Consider the following 16,337-nt stretch of genomic DNA (forward strand, 5'->3'; position numbering starts at 1 on the left):
CGACTCTGATTTTTGCCTTGCCTACTCTGTGGATTTTCGTGTATTACCTGGACTGTTTATCGTTTACATTTTGTATCACCTCTGATACTGCCTGCCTCGTGTATGACCTCTGGACTGTGTATTATTACTGTTTGTGGATTATCTCTGATACTGCCTGCCCCATGTATGACCATTGGACGGCCTCACTATCCGGTAATGGTCTTTACCTCCAGGCATCTGTTTACCAGTGTTGTTTACCATCTGCTATTGTTTTTTATACCCTGTGGGTTTTTAATAAAATCCTTAACTGGTTCCGCGAGTGTCTGTATTCTGTACCCCACCATGACACGAGGAAGCCAACATCAGAGATAATCCAATAATCAAAAAATGTGAAACAGTCCAGGTCATACACAGAAAAATCCCCAATCAGAGATAATCCAAAAATCGGCGTTGATAAAAACAAAAACAAGGTCATACACAGAAAAACATACACAGTAGAGTAACGCTTTGTAGTGGTATAAACCAGGCAATACTCCGGGCTTCCTGGCGAAAGCAGGTGAGGTGTCACGTGTGTGGGTGCGTGCGTGATGTCAGCGTGTGGTGCGTTCTGGGTAGTGTAGTTGTTAGGCTTTAAACCTCCGTTGGAGCTCAGTGTGGAAGGATCAGGAGTGCCTACAGCACCAGACGTGACACTTTTAAAGAATGTTCCAAATAAAAGTCAAATTTCATTCAATATGTGCGTGTAATTTTTTTTTATAATGAAGTGTTCCACGTGCGCTAAAAAGTGCCCTTTTTCCCCCCTGAGCACTTGCCCGCCAAAATGTCTGTGCACGATACTGGGTTGGGTTGATGACTAGATGCCTAGGGTTCGATTTCTGGTGGGGTCAGATACTGACTTTCTTTGTGGGATTTGTAAGACACTACATAACAGTATTTTTCAGAACAGGCATGTTAGCTACAGTACACAGTACAGGACAGAGTTTTGTATACTGGGGAATAAAAGAATCCAGAAAATTATGTGCCTTTTAGTTAGTCGGCAGAGTTGTGTAACAAGATGCTGACAATCCAGAATTGGGACCAGGCCGCAGACAGAGAGATGTACCGGTGTATTCAGACTGTGTCTGTCCCCCCAACCAAACAAAAACTTCGAAAAACTCAAACAGTCAATCTTAATAACCTAATTTATATTAAACAATCATATCCTAAAGCCTAAAGATTGGTTTACTTAACATTTCTACATTCAAAAGCAGTTATAGTGAATGAAATCATAACTGATCTGAAATGATATATTGATGTTTTTTGCCTGACAGAAACCTGCATCAGGCCAATTGCATATTTAATATTAACAGGCTACAGGCTGTTTTGAATACACAATCCGAGATTGTCTAGTAAGAGGAGGTAGGGTCTGCATACTTTTTAGAAATACCTTAGTTAGCAGTCAGAAACACTACGATAATTTAACTTCTTTTGAGCTCCTTTACACCAGTATAATTAATCCATTAACAAATAATAATACTTTTTTTTACTATCTACATCTATCTTTATATAGCTGCAGTACACTACAGGAAAGAGTTTATGCACAGGTGAATAGCTGGATCTCTGTGACATTGTGTTGCACTGGTTGGGTTGTTGACTCTAAACAAGACGGCTTGGCTTTGACTCCTGATGATGTCAGATACTGAGCTTCTTTGTGGGATTTGGAAGACACTACAGGACTGTGTTTTAAACAACAGAACAGGCATTTTTGCTGCAGGACACACTACAGGACCGAGTTTTATACATGGATGAATAAATGTGCAGTTAGAACTTGTGGTGTAGTGGGTGTGTAGCAGTGGTGTGCAGTGGGGCCCTTCTAACCCTTCAGAGAAGGGGTGACAATAAATGCATGCAAATAATTATGTATTTTTAAGCAGGAAATATATATCATAGCTATTGTAAGTGTAATAATTAATTTTATGAATTAACTAAAAAAAACAGCAACCAATTCAAAGCATTTTCTGTGTTTTTCAGTTGCTACAGGACTCTTATCTGACTGACAGTGGTTTTAACCAATCAAAGCTTTTTAAAATGGCTTCTGCCCCCGCCTGACTGTGTGACCCTTCTCCTGATTTTGAGAAGAGTGTAGTAATGAATCTATTAGCAAAGTTGAAGTAAGTCTAACCAATCAGATTCATGACTTTGACCACGGCCATGGCTGTGTAACCCTTTCTTAGCGCTGTGTTGAAGGTGTTACGCGTTGCTTAGTCATAAACAGCGCTCATGCTAGATTAATTCAATAGTTAGCTAACTATCATGGAATTGCTTCTGCAAGTGTCATTTCATATTAAAAAGCCCTTTTTAAAGCTGTCCTTCAATGTAAAACTAATTCACAATAATAGGCCGCCCAGGGACATGCACAGGAATCTTGAAGGGCAGTTGCTCTAACCTGAAGAAAGGGCACCCCACCCCAAAAAAAGAGACTCTCTCTCTCCTGTATTCGTCTCTTTTCCGTGGGCATTTCAAATTTTCTGCATTAACACAACGTGCATGTGAATAATTTGAATAGTGCTTTATGTCCGTCCTTCATCTTGCTTGATAAAATGAAATGTTATCAGCTGCATGTAGCTTCCCACAAAACAACCTGAGCGATGTAAAACGTTGACTGCAAGTTAGCTGCCTGTCGGTTTCTTTTTGCTACCTAAACTAGGTACAGTAGGTGGCTGTCAAATTATTTAGGATCAGTAAACGTCCTAAACTCGACGAAATTGGATTTTAGAGAAGTTGATTGTGATCATGTCTTGCAATACTGTGAAGGCTACATTTCAAGCTCACCTTCAGGGCAGTTGCTCTACTCCCACGGCCAGTGTTGTGCGTGAACACGCTCATTTTTTCGTGAACGTTGAACTGAACGCAACACATTTTTAAATAAAGAACTTGAACGTGGATTAGTTCATATTATGTGTCATGAACGGCAGACATCACTGTAAATGAACGTTGGAATTTGTTTCCTATTGAAAACTGAGTGACATCTCACTGTCTCACTGTAGCTGCTACATAATGTGTAAAAGTCCCAGACATGTTCGCTGCTCTAGGCTCCGCGTCCTCAGCAGCAGCAGACAGAGATGCAGGCTTGTGACAGAAACCGACGGACAGACTGAGCGGGAAAATGTAGTACGTAAACAGGTAACGTTAGGATAACACATGTTACCCCCCATCACATTTGAGGTGATGGGGGGTAACGGTAGCTCTATTACATGAGAATGATGAGCAATTGCAATTGATTAGTATCAATATTAATAGGTATTTTCCTATTTTCCAAAATCTGGCAGCCACGCTTCCTTATCCTGATAAAATAGCAAACAGTCAATAGTGAGAAGTGTTGGATGAGCAGCAAGTGTCCATTTTAGGCTACATCATAGCAGTTTAGATATTTAGATAGTTTGTGTTGAAAGGCTGCATAGTAGTTTGAATTTGTAGCCTCTATGCTGTGGTTCAACATGTTTTAAAAAGCAAACATGTAAAATAACAGATTTAAAAACTGATAAATGATAAGTAAAAGCTTTTAAATTTAAGCAGGACTAAAGTAAGTGTAAAAATGTAGAAAACTAATATTAGCAAAAGATATGCCCACACTGAATAAAATAAAACAGAATCAAATGCTTTTAAGACATAGTTGCATTGCATGAATTCATACAGCAGCCCTGTTTGCAGCCTTTCCGTTAATTTTGCAATCCGTTCCACTCTTTTACCTATCCATTTGTGCTCATCAGTTGAATTTAGGGCTCTCACATCTCATGCATTGGCCATGAGACACAAACATTTCAAGCAGGTCACACTCTTACATGGTGCACCTCTGTTTTTTTATGTGGACAAAGAGCAGCAACAAGTTCTAAACAAGCTACCCAACAACAAATAAAAAAATAGCATCGCTGTGTCCATGTAAAATGTATGTGATAGTACCAATATCTTCCCAAAGAAGATGACTCCGACTGACATTATCAATAAATAGCCTACAGTACAGTAAGTTATTTCATCATTTAATTGTGTGACTTATCGTGATTAATTAACAAAATAGCAGTGGCCCGGGGACTACCTGATGGTACTGTATGTATAAACAGTTTTTTTTTTACTAAATTAACTGTGCACTTTCAAAGTTCTTCGTGCCTCGTTTTAAATTTTGGGCACTCTAAATTCTACCAATGAGGTGTGGAGCTACTTTGAACTTTCTAATGGTTTTATATAGCCATTTCTTTGCATGGGCAGTGCTATACCCCTATTGCTAGCATTGTAAGGCTATTGGGAGCATCAACTAAAAGCTTTGTATTCCTCCAACATCCCAGAGAAGATTTCTGGATGGTGTTGACATATGTCTTTTTCTCTGCAAGATCCAGCTTTGAACCGCATTTGTGGATTGTGCATAGTTAACTATATTCACAGAGATGTTCTGCTCTGCTCTGCTTTGGTCTGTGCTCTGCAACTCTGCACTCTGCTACTCTGGTCTGCTGGTGTGCTGCTGCTAGCTTGCTCCATAGACATCATTTACGACGCCACATCGACTGACACGTCCATTGGAGCTGGCGTGCCTGCGTGGCCGCCATATTGGAGGAGGCAACCCTGCGCCTCCAGTGCATTAATTTACACTGAGGAAGGTGTAAAATACACCTATAATAATCTCTACCTATTTATACCCGACTTAGTAATATGCCATACCATATGTCTGTCTTTGTTAAAGAGCATAATACAAAGTATGTTAGCATGAAAGCAGGTATTTGTAATGTGTAACAGCGTCCTGAATCATAACTACATCTCTGCTGTTTGTAACAAACCAAACCGAGTGAAAATCGGGTAATAATTGATAGAGTTGTGATAACTATAGGTGTATTGAATACCTTCCTAAGTGTAAATTAATGCACTGGGGTGAAGGGTTGCCTCCGCCAATATGCTTAGATTTTTTCCAGTTTAGAGTGTGGCATGTTTAGCTTAGACCTGTTGTCCACCAATACTGGTAAAAAAAAAGTGGTATTTATGCAAGGTAGTGTAAAAGTAGTGTCAAATAGGTTTGTCCAGCTCAGTAAAGCACCCGCTTAGGAGCCTGTTAAAGATACTCTGGTGATAGGAGATTCTGTCGTCCGACATGTGAAATTAGCTACTCTTTTAGAGGCACCAGCGGAAACAGTTACTTGTTACCGGGAGCCAGAGCACCGGACATTAGTGCCAACCTTAGGCTGTAAGGGAATAGGAAATATTCGAAGGTAGTAATTCATGTAGGGCACATTGATAATCATCTGTGTCAGTCTGAAATGACTAAAGCTAATATTAAAGAGGTGATTAAACAGGCCCAGACACTGTCCAAGGAGGTAATCTGCTCTGGCCCCATCCCAATGAGATGTGATGATTAAGCTTACAGCAGACTTTCTTCACTGAACCGCTGGATGTCCAAGTGGTGTGCAGAAAATCATGTGAGCTTTATAGGTAACTGGCTACAATTTGAGGGCAAGCCTGGTCTTTTAGGTTGGGATGGTGTCCACCCCACGTGGGAGGGTACTTTCGTGCAGCATAGCTCATAGCCTTTTAGCAAGTCACCAGAGTTGTGTTAGAAGCTGCTTACAATCCAGAGCCGGGACCAGGCTGCAGACAGAGAGGCTTAACAGACCGTCTATGAGCTGCAAAGAGACGTTACCTAGATACCAGTGTATTCTCACTGTGTCTGTCCCCCATTTCAAACAAAATGTCGAAAAACTAAAACAGTTAATCTAAGTAGCAGTAACCACAGAGTCCACTTGTTGAGGGGTGGGGGGTGGGGGGGGGGGCGTATTGCTGTATACAGGCTTACAGTATGTAAACATTTCTCATACTATTGATACACATATAATGGTACTCCAACTTACATGCTATAATACATAAAATAATACAAATGATAACAGTAATAAACGCTTTACTTCAATCCTCGATATACCTCTGCGAGTACAAGCCCCATTGATCATAATATTTGTTACATTTTCCCCATATTCTAAAGGTGCAACTTTCGCCAGTTCACTAAGCCACTCCTGTACAGAAGGTCCTGATGATGACTTCCTTACTCTAAGCACAGTTTGTTTTCCTATCATAATACTAGTATGTATCCAATCAGCTGTAGGCTTATAACAATGAGCTAAGATTGTAGGATCACCAAGAATATAGAGTCTTGAACAGATGGAGAACGTGATTTCTGCTATTTCTGATAAATGCTCATGAAAATTTAACCGAAATTGTTGGAGTTTAGAACAAGACCACAGCGCATGAACCAATGTACATTCCTCTCTTTGACACCGCCAGCATTCTGATGATTCTTTAAGGCCAAGCTTATGTATGCTACTAGGTGTCCAACAGAATCGATGCAGAATCTTAAACTGTATTAGTCTAACTCTAAGATCCCTTGACATAATTGAAACATTACGAATAATCCTATACCACAGTTTTTCATAATTTGATGATATGTTCAAATCCTTTGCCCAAACTGTTTTTATACTGTGCAAAAAATTTCCTTGAGCATATGATTTAATATCATATATATCATAGATATCATAGATATCTCCAAACTTGTGAACTGGGCAGGTTAAATTCCTGCATCAGCTGGTCAAATGATTTTAATGAGTCATGATCATACATATCTCTTATAGTTAAGATACCACAATTAATCCAATTCTTTCACATAACAGGAGATTTTGCAATACATAACTTGGAATTTTGCCAAATGCTAGAAAATTTATTTAAGTACGGATTAAATTTTATTATATGGCTGACCCTAATACATATTTTTTGTAAATTTGAAACTATGGGGTTTGATCTATCACAGTGTGAGGATTTTGTGGACAGGCATTGAAAAAGTGGAAGTGGAGCAGACGATGAATTCTCAATTCCATACCATGGAGGAGCCCTTTCAGGTGGTAGTGACCAATGGGCCAGATGTCGAAGGCTAAATGCATAGTAATAAAATAAAAAAATTGGCATCCCTAGACCTCCATTTCCAACAGGCTGCTCCAATTTCCCCAAATGTATACGAGGTCTTTTCCCATTCCAGATAAACGTCTTACATAAAGCATCAAATTGTTTTAAATATATCAAGGGAACCTCCAGTGGTAATGACTGAAATAAATTATTAATTTTGGGAACACAGTTCATTTTCAGCATATTAACCTTTCCCCAAATAGATAAATTTAGGTGTGTTGTAGAAAAGAAAATGAAATGTGGGCTACTCCCACCTCTCGTCCGGGGTACAACTGCCCTGCGTGTTTGTTTGATAGAGAGAGTCAGACAGGTGGAGTGAAGCTGAAAGCAAACCAAGTATTTATTACAAAGCACTGAATATTCAGGAGAACCAATACATATAAGACAGTGTTACAGCCGTCTCAGTAAGAGTTCTGAACCTCCTTCTGATCTGACTCCACGTTTATACCCCAAAATGACGTGCGACCTGCTGATGAGGCGTTGTTAGAATGTTAGAATCATTTCATGTTAGTAGGCACATTCTCACGTGTTAGAGTTCACAGGTCTGACCGAACCACTAGTGTTTGGCCTTGATGTGTCCAGCAGGACAAAAGTGGTATTGTTTTAAGAACTAGACAGTGTGATATTGTTTCAGTAATTAGACAGTGCAGCCCTCCCTTTGTGCGCGCTATCACCCCTCTTGGGAGATAAAAAAACAACGCACACACAGAGTGAAAGGTCGCATTGTTCGTACCCGAGTCTCTTTTGTATCAATTCAGTTCGTACAAAGTGCTCTTGGCTGATGATTGATTGTCAGTCAGAAACCTGCAGTAAATTAAATGCTTCAGGCATAAGCTGTATGTGCCCAACAATGGGCTCTATATGCCATACGTTACTGTGTTAGCAGCGCGTGGTTAGTCCGCCATATAATAGATCCTATGTGTTAATATACATCTGATGCATCATGTGGGTTAATTTCTCATAATAAGGGTAGTGTTAATCACATGCTTGATCAAACAGTGTTTTACTATGTGTGTAAAGGATATATTGTGATTATTGATTAATCTTTTATATAAATGCGTGTAAAATCCACTGTGAGTAATAAAAATGATCAGATACAATGTGAGTATTGGTTATGCATATTGAATACAAGGTTTCACACAATGATTATGTAAATACAGATACTAAGATAAGTAATCATAATTGAAAGATATTTGTCAATCAACCCAAATTATAATTAACTGAAAGATATTTGTCAATCAACCCAAAGTATAATAAACAGTTACTCTTTAATTCTCCCTTTTGACGTATCAACCAGATACGTCAACACATCGTAATTCCTCCAAATATGTATTTACATATGTTCAACACTTGACAAACATGTGAGTGAACATTTTACTAACGGTGGGAGCGAAAACCTGTTCCGGCAGCCTTCCAACCAATTTATGACAGGAAAAATTCTCCCACGGTCCCTCTGCCACCAGGCGACCAATGAGTCGAACTCTATCAAAGGAGGAAGTGACATCATTGCCTTAAAGTCATCCCCAAGACTGGTTGGTTTCCAGCATTTCCTCTTGCTCTTCCTCACACTCCAGTATAGGCCGATCCCAATTGACATGTGTCGACCTAATTACGTGTTCCCACTTGTTACAAGGTCTGGCTTTATAAGCTGCTTGGTCGGTGTTATGGGCGAGTCTCATGAAGCTGCAGGGAACATGTCCATGACAATTTTTTTTTAAATCAGTACCGGTACTCAATTCACAAAAACTCTGATATTGTGTGTAAAGCAAATAGGTAGTACTGTATGGATCAATTGTTCATATAAAATTATTTTTATATAAATTAAATAAAAAATATATGGAAATTCACATTACCGTTATGTGTCCGTACCCCTTCTTTCTAATTTTAAGTTAAACCATATTAAAAGTACTAAGCATATCGAATCAATAAAATAGATTAAAGTCATTTAAAATATCACCATTTATACATAATATAAATATTTTTGGTGTTGAACAAAAAATGTACTTGATTTTAAACAAAATAACTGTGTCCGAACAATTTTTCTCATTACCGTTTCATGATTTTACCCCCCTAAAAAAATTACACTGTGCCTTCAAATTGATCAGCTATCCCATGATGCATCAGTTCAGACACAAGCTTCAAAATGGAGATAAGGTCAGTTAGTCACTATTCTCTCCCTTTGAGAAATCTGTGTTAATATTGCTAAAACTGTCCTCAGTGACACTGTGTATTATCATTACCGTTATGGTTTAATACTCATTACTTTTAAAAATATAAAAATAAATTATTTCATGAATATTATCACAATATAAGGCTTTGACAGCTGGCAAAGTTATAGGTTGTTAGCATATTAGCATTTTAAGTTATTTGTGAAATTAGCTAAGAGCATCTCATTACCGTTATGGATCTAAAATGTTAATTCTTTTTTAAATGTTTCACATCTTATCATAACTTTTCGTCATTTTATTATAGTATACCCCTCACCTGTTGTCCACATGAGTTTGTGATCAAACATATTCTAAAATAATTTCCATTAATTAAAAAAAATTAAAAGATATTTTACAAATGTTGTATCGGTAATGAGAGTTGCTTAACTATAAATAAATAAATAAAAAAGATCAAAGTAATTGTCAAGGACTGTGCTGTTAAGTTGATGGGATGTGTTGTGGAAATATGAAATTAATCATCAAAAAATGTTTTGAACCGTTGATCTAGCTTCGTCATTTACTGTAACGGTAATGAGAATTATTCTGGATCATATAAGATTCAAATGATAATAAAATTCTATTTAAAAAAATATGAAAAAATAAACAATATAGTAAAATGCACATTCTATTTTAGCTTCTCAACTTGAAAAAAAAAATAATGTTGCAATGAGGTGAAAAACTTTTTATGTTAATGTGAAGGTCTTCGTGAGAATCACCCTTATGGTTACACTTAAGATTATCATCACGGGACCAACACAAGTACACCGCTTCCCCCTTGGACCCCTGCTTACCACAAGTAACCACGTCGCATAAGTTCACTGTCCATATGGTCATCTCACCCCAATAATAGTCTAATTCTATACCTCCCCAGCGCCTGATGCATTTTGAGTTAGGCTGATTGATGGTTGATCGTTTGGTTCTATTAAGCCGTGTGGGCTGGTCTGTAGTTGTTGCGTTTGTCGGGTGTACGGTTGCTGATGTGTTTACAATTGTTCCCTCTACCGTTGTTAGTTGTTCTTGTTTTGAGACAATGGTCAGTGTTATTATCATTATACCCATGAGGGCAACTGTTACTATTATCTGGAGCCATATTGGAATAACCAGAGGAAATGCTGGTCCGTTATAGTTTCCGTACTTTGACCTGTCCCACTCCCTTTTTCCGTACCAAGCCATTCTTAAACCATAAATGTGTTTTCCCTCTAAGTTTTCCACTATTTAGTAAACTTGTTATCTATAGCTCTATATGTGTAAGTGTTAAGGTTACAGAGTGTATATATTTTTTTTACAATTTCGTTTTTTCAAGAGTCTTTCGGCCACCTGTAAAGGAAAGCAATGTTCAGTACAACCTGTAAAGAAAAAATAATGTGTTCCCCCCCTAATTTAGCAAATCACAGTTTATAACCCTATATGTGTAAATGTTAAAGTTGCAATGCGTGTAGTTCTCTTCTTCTTTCTTCTTGTTTCACGGTTCTGAAGGTAGACTACCTCAGCCCCACGTACGAAGAGCTTTATTCTTGCTCTTGATGTCTGCAATATCAGTGAATGAAAAGTATGAGTTGATGTGTGATAAGACTATGTGTGTTTTTACTGAGATGTGTTAAGAGTCTCTGTATGTAGTGTACTTTGACGCAATCGAAACGTTGCTGAATGAGTCACTCCCTCAATTCCTCTCCTCGGTCACAGCCAGGCTGTGTGCTGTCTGCTGCTGTGCTCTGAGAAATCTTTTCTCTGCTGTGGCCAGGCCAGGCCCGTGCTGCGGGGGTTCTGCTGCCCCTCCTTCCTGCTTCTGCTGCTGCAGGGTCAGACTTCTCAGCTGTCTCGTCTCCTCCTGCTGCTCTGTGAGCGATCTCTGTTGCTGCACAGCTGTAGAACCCTCGCCTATCAGTTGATCTGCGTACGTTGTTCTCTCAGTCACCTGGAAAGGCTCAATCCAGCCATGCTCGTTCCCCTTTCGTGCGTAGTGGCGGAGGAGCCCTGACTTTGTGTCTGGACTGGTCCACCTTTGCACCACGTTCTCCTTCTCCCCCTGTGTAAACAGATCTGAAACGAAACTTTTGTATTCGTTATAATCATGTTTAAGGTTCACTATTCATTTTGGAAGTCTTTTAAGACGTCCTCCGTGTCTCCTTCCTGTAAGTTAAAGTACATGGTTAAAATACATTTATCACACTTAACTTGAGCTCTAATTTCCCCTTGGAAGTTAATTATTTCATATTTAAATTTTGTCTGTGCACAGATTTCAGCCCAATTTTTGTTTTCTTACCTTCTTCAGTTGTCTTTCAGTTATATTCACTCATGAGTTTTACTGTCAAAAGTGCTTTCAATCCGTAACATTTAGTCATTTCTTTAAATCCCTAACTTTTAGGAATTTTCAATTTTAAATTGCAACATTTAATTATCATCACCATTAATTACTTGCTTTTACCTTCCTTTTGTTCACATCCCTCTCCCTTTTAGTGTAACTGCTTCCCTGTGGCTCTGTTATATCCAAATTAGATCTTACAAACACTACTAATGTTCACCACCCAGTTTACCACTAGACACACACTATTTCTCGTGCATGCACACACTCACAAACTCAAACACTTCCACTCTCACAAACACTACCAAAACACACCTCAACTCTGCAGTATCATCGTACAGACCATATTTTACTGCTTCACAGCCCAAAGCTGTTGCTTTAAATGCACCTGCTGTTAAACCTACCACTGAAAGCTTCTCATATTGTATTGGTAACACTATATAGATAATAGATAAGAAAAACTTGGAAATACATCTAAATCATGTTTTTTATATATAGCTCCATGCAAAGTTTTAATGATCAGCTGCTCTACTCTCCCCTTCATCTCCACTTTAATAATAGAATTTCAGGGCCCAAAGTTTTAAACTCAGCACAAATTACACACAATGTGGCTTCTGTCTCAGGAATGGTTCCATATTAATGTATTGGGCTTTCTTGGGTTACTTTTGCTTGGACTTTAGAATCACCGCTTGTGGCTATATTATTTTACCTGCCACTTTAATTTTCTGCAGTGTGCTATTTTACTAAGAAATTATGTTTCTGACTTTTTCAATTCCCAAGATTTTATAAAGACTTGATTTCTATATTTAGTTGATTTTATTTAGTGCTTTAAGAATTGGGAGAAGTGGAACGTGATTATTTTTCTCTGTATCAATCGTTCCATTACAGACAATAATATTAGCAATATCAATAAACAATTTTATGCTTTGCTTTGTTCTTGTTATTATAGCAAATAAAATCCGAACAATGCTTTTCATTTACTGATCAATATGTTCAATATGTATTTATGCATATACAATGCCAAGCAGATTGCTTTTCACAATTATCAACAATACATCTATTTCCTTAACCAATTTATCAAATCTCACTTACTGTTTCCCTTGCTCAAAAAGAATGGCTTACATGTTGAACAGTGAAAGTTTAATTTTGTGATTTCTAAGTTTCTTATTTCTTCTTTTTAAATTAGGATTGAGTGTGTCTTAGAGTTAAGACTGTTACAATATTGCTGAAAGTAATTGCTCAGCTGCATAGTGGTTGTTTTAAAACCATACTTTAAAAAGATAAACAAGCTAAAAGTTTAAAAAAAAAAAAAAAATGCTCTATATCTATAAAATAATGATTGGTCAAAAATGGTGGTAATATTGGTGATCTATTTACATCTCCCCCTTTTTTTTTTTTGAAACAGAATTTCTGTTTCAGAAAACTTAACACAAAATTGCTCCACCCTCTGTTGTCTTTCCCCTGTCCACTGGGCTGGTCTACCCTGCACAAGCCTCCACTGACACACACCCCATCACTCCATTCATCCACTCACTCTCCCCCTGGGCTGCGCTTCCCTTCCACGATGTTTTCTCCGTTTTCTGTTAAAATGCATGTGGTGGTCAGATCGAGACTGTGCCTGCCTTAGGTTGTCCCGTTGTAGTACGTTGGGATCTTACCCGTCTTTGGCTAACCAGCCTATCCCACTGAACCACACACAGCGTAGCAGCACTGTTTTATCAACATTCAGTGCTGTAGTGTTCAGGGTACAGCTAGGGAACGCAACCCCAGGTATGTCATACTGACAGAAACTCACACTCTGATGTGTACCGTGAAAGCCCGTGCAAGGCACCAAGTACCCATGGTTTATTAGTTGTTATTATTTGATACATATTTCATTTATTACCATCATTATTACCTTTTCTCTTCCACTTAATTTAGCTCAAATCATTTGCTTTTATGCCACTGCTCTGAAATAGACCCAAAATAGTGCATGTCAATGAATAATTATTTAGATTTGGCATCTGTACCACAAGGTTAAGTTTTGGTCCAGTTTTATTTAATATATACATAAATTATATTGCTTGCTCTGCTTCTCAGATTGCAAACTTTACCATTATGCAGATTTTACCATTATGCAGATGAAACAATGTTATATTGCTCAGCTGATTTTGTTCATGCTACAGCCAGAAAATTATGCATTTGTTTTATAGGTGGCATTGTATAAGCATGAAAACTAAATTTATGCTATTTTCCAGATCTCGTTTTAGTCTAATTTAATACTATACAGAAAGAAAGTAAAGCAAGTTCGTCATTGCAGAAAGTAAAGCATATTGAAAGCAAAATTTTTTTGCAAAAGCTCATTTTTTCAATACATGTGATTATGTCTCCTTATCAGAAAAATACCAAATTCCCTGTAGCTTGAAATAGATGCAACACTGCGTTTCCTTAAAAAATAATAATAATAATAATAATAAAAATAAGGTCTTTCCTCACTGGTTTCTGAAATCTACTATCGCTCTTAAGATAATCAAAATATTAGCATAGACGGATATACATGAGATCATAGAGAAATTAGATATTACATCTGTCTGATAGGTGATGCTAGGACTGAACTGAGATCAGTCTGAATAAGAAACGAATATTAAGATAATTAACTAAATCACCTGATAGAAAAAGCTGTGTTTGGAATGGCTCGCTCATTAATTCATTCACTATTAACTATGTAGCATTTTCTATTCATTGAACTGGTTATTTAAGAATCAAACAAGAAACCATATTTATTTGTCCTGCTCTGAGGACATCTTACACAGCAGTACTGCATGGCATAGTATATTTTGGAATTTCTAGCATACATCTTCTGTACAATATTATTATAATATAATGCAATTAATAGTGAACTATATGGGGAAAAATATACTGCTGAGTTTCGACAAAGCATTGTAAAAATGGCCAATCCAAATTGCTTAGTATTTCTGCAATAGGAGACGATTCCGAAACAGCCACACACAGTCATTTTTTCATTATTAGCTTTGCTTATAGAATATAGAGTTAGACATATGTCCCTGTTGGGTTAGCGCCCCCAAGATATAGTCCAATACCCAAAATTAAGCTAATTATTTTCCTCAATTCTGTCTCCATAATCCCTGTATTAAACTCTCTAAATTCTCTAATTATCTATCCAGTCACACACCTCTCTGACATTATTCAACAACTTAATTATTTATATTAACACTTCCCCAACCTTGCTTACATTAAAGTACACTGTACTCATGATTGGGTATTCACATTTTCACATTTATTTTTGGAACTGTCTTATAACGTATGCATATGTATATTATATTATATTTCTATTTCACATTAGTCACTGTCATAATAGATGTCATTGCACTTTACTCTGTTAATTATTTAATTATTCATTACCATTAGTAACATCTACTGCACCGCTCCGTTTACAGATAGATCCTTACCCTGTATAGTTAGGTTTTTCATATCCTTATATTTTCTTATATATATATATATATGTTTCTATCCATACAAAAACCTTTTCCCCCTGTTCACCTCTGTCCCCCATTTTCACTGTGTATTACTCTATTTCCCTACTGAACTGATGTTCTATTTTCTATGATATCTCACAAGTGTTAATTCACAAATAACCAACCTCTCAGTCTAAAACCAATAGGCTGAACCAACTCCACCTATTTCACCTTGGACTCCTCCCCTGCAGTGGGACTCATCCATTCCTATTTCGTTGACACACAAGAGTTCGTACACTCAACCAATCACATCGCTCGCAGGAGCCCCGCTCACACACAGTTTCACACACACTCCAACACATACGCACACACTTCTGTTTCACGCACTCTGTCTCACACACACTCTTTAATTCGCTGCCACACAAGACACACATTTTCTGTTTCTCTCACAGGAAAACTGGACACGCACACTTTTAATCCCTGTAACAGACACTCGTAGACCCTTTTCTTTTTCTCTCTGTCAGTCGCACATACACAATCACAAAGTCAGACACACTCAGTCCCTGGAATAAGCACACAAACACACGCATACTCTCTCACACTTATTGGCCACAGACTCACTTCCCTCAAACTTATAGTTTATACTGCCATGTATACCCCGTTTTATTTGTTTTGTTATTTCTTCCAGCCGAATAAAAATAGAGAAGTAGGTACACGTCTACCCGAACAGGGACAACATCTGTTCTTTTTAACCGAATTAAAATAGAGAAGTAGTGTACAGCGTCTACCCGAGCAGGGACAGCATCTGCTCTTTTTAATCAAATTAAAATAGAGAAGTAGGTACAGCGTCTACCCGAACAGGCACAGCATCTGCTCTTTTCAACCGAATCAAAATAGAGAAGTAGTGTACAGTGTCTACCCGAGCAGGGACAGCATCTGCTCTTTTTAACCGAATTAAAATAGAGAAGTAGTGTACTTCGTCTACCCGAGCAGGGACAACTTCTGCTCTTTTTAACCGAATTAAAATAGAGTTGAGTAGGTACAGCGTCTACTCTGGCTTGTTTACGAGCGGATCAATCTCGAGGTGAGCCTTACACCTGGCCTTTATCCGAACTTCTCGTCAGAAGCCGGGGGGAGACGCCAGCATCCAATCCTTAACCCTTGAGTAGGAACAGCATCTACTCTTTTTTATAAACCCTTGAGTAGGAACAGCATCTACTCTTTTTTATAAACCCTTGAGTAGGAACAGCATCTACTCTTTTTTATAAATAGCTTGGTATGCTTCCTGCTCTCCTCCGGACAGCAGCCAGAACGCCGCTCCACTCAAATTTGAAATAGCCAATATGCAGAATTTGATTAAACAGGCTCTGCTTACCTGGTTTGTTAAGTTCGGCCGTGAGTGGATCAGTGCCGGATGCTGTCCTTCGT

At 38.0% G+C, this 16,337-nt stretch overlaps 1 long non-coding RNA gene across 1 annotated transcript; it reads left to right on the forward strand.

Annotated features, from left to right (window-relative positions):
• The first annotated feature begins 15,160 nt into the window (after positions 1–15,160).
• Positions 15,161–16,070, forward strand: LOC125781056 (uncharacterized). The gene is made up of 3 exons (XR_007424167.1): positions 15,161–15,684; positions 15,750–15,815; positions 15,949–16,070. It is a non-coding gene; the product is annotated as an uncharacterized LOC125781056 (long non-coding RNA).
• Positions 16,071–16,337: the final 267 nt, after the last annotated feature.

The sequence above is a fragment of the Astyanax mexicanus genome, chromosome 14 (assembly GCF_023375975.1).
Source record: "Astyanax mexicanus isolate ESR-SI-001 chromosome 14, AstMex3_surface, whole genome shotgun sequence".
Lineage (NCBI taxonomy): Eukaryota > Metazoa > Chordata > Actinopteri > Characiformes > Acestrorhamphidae > Astyanax > Astyanax mexicanus.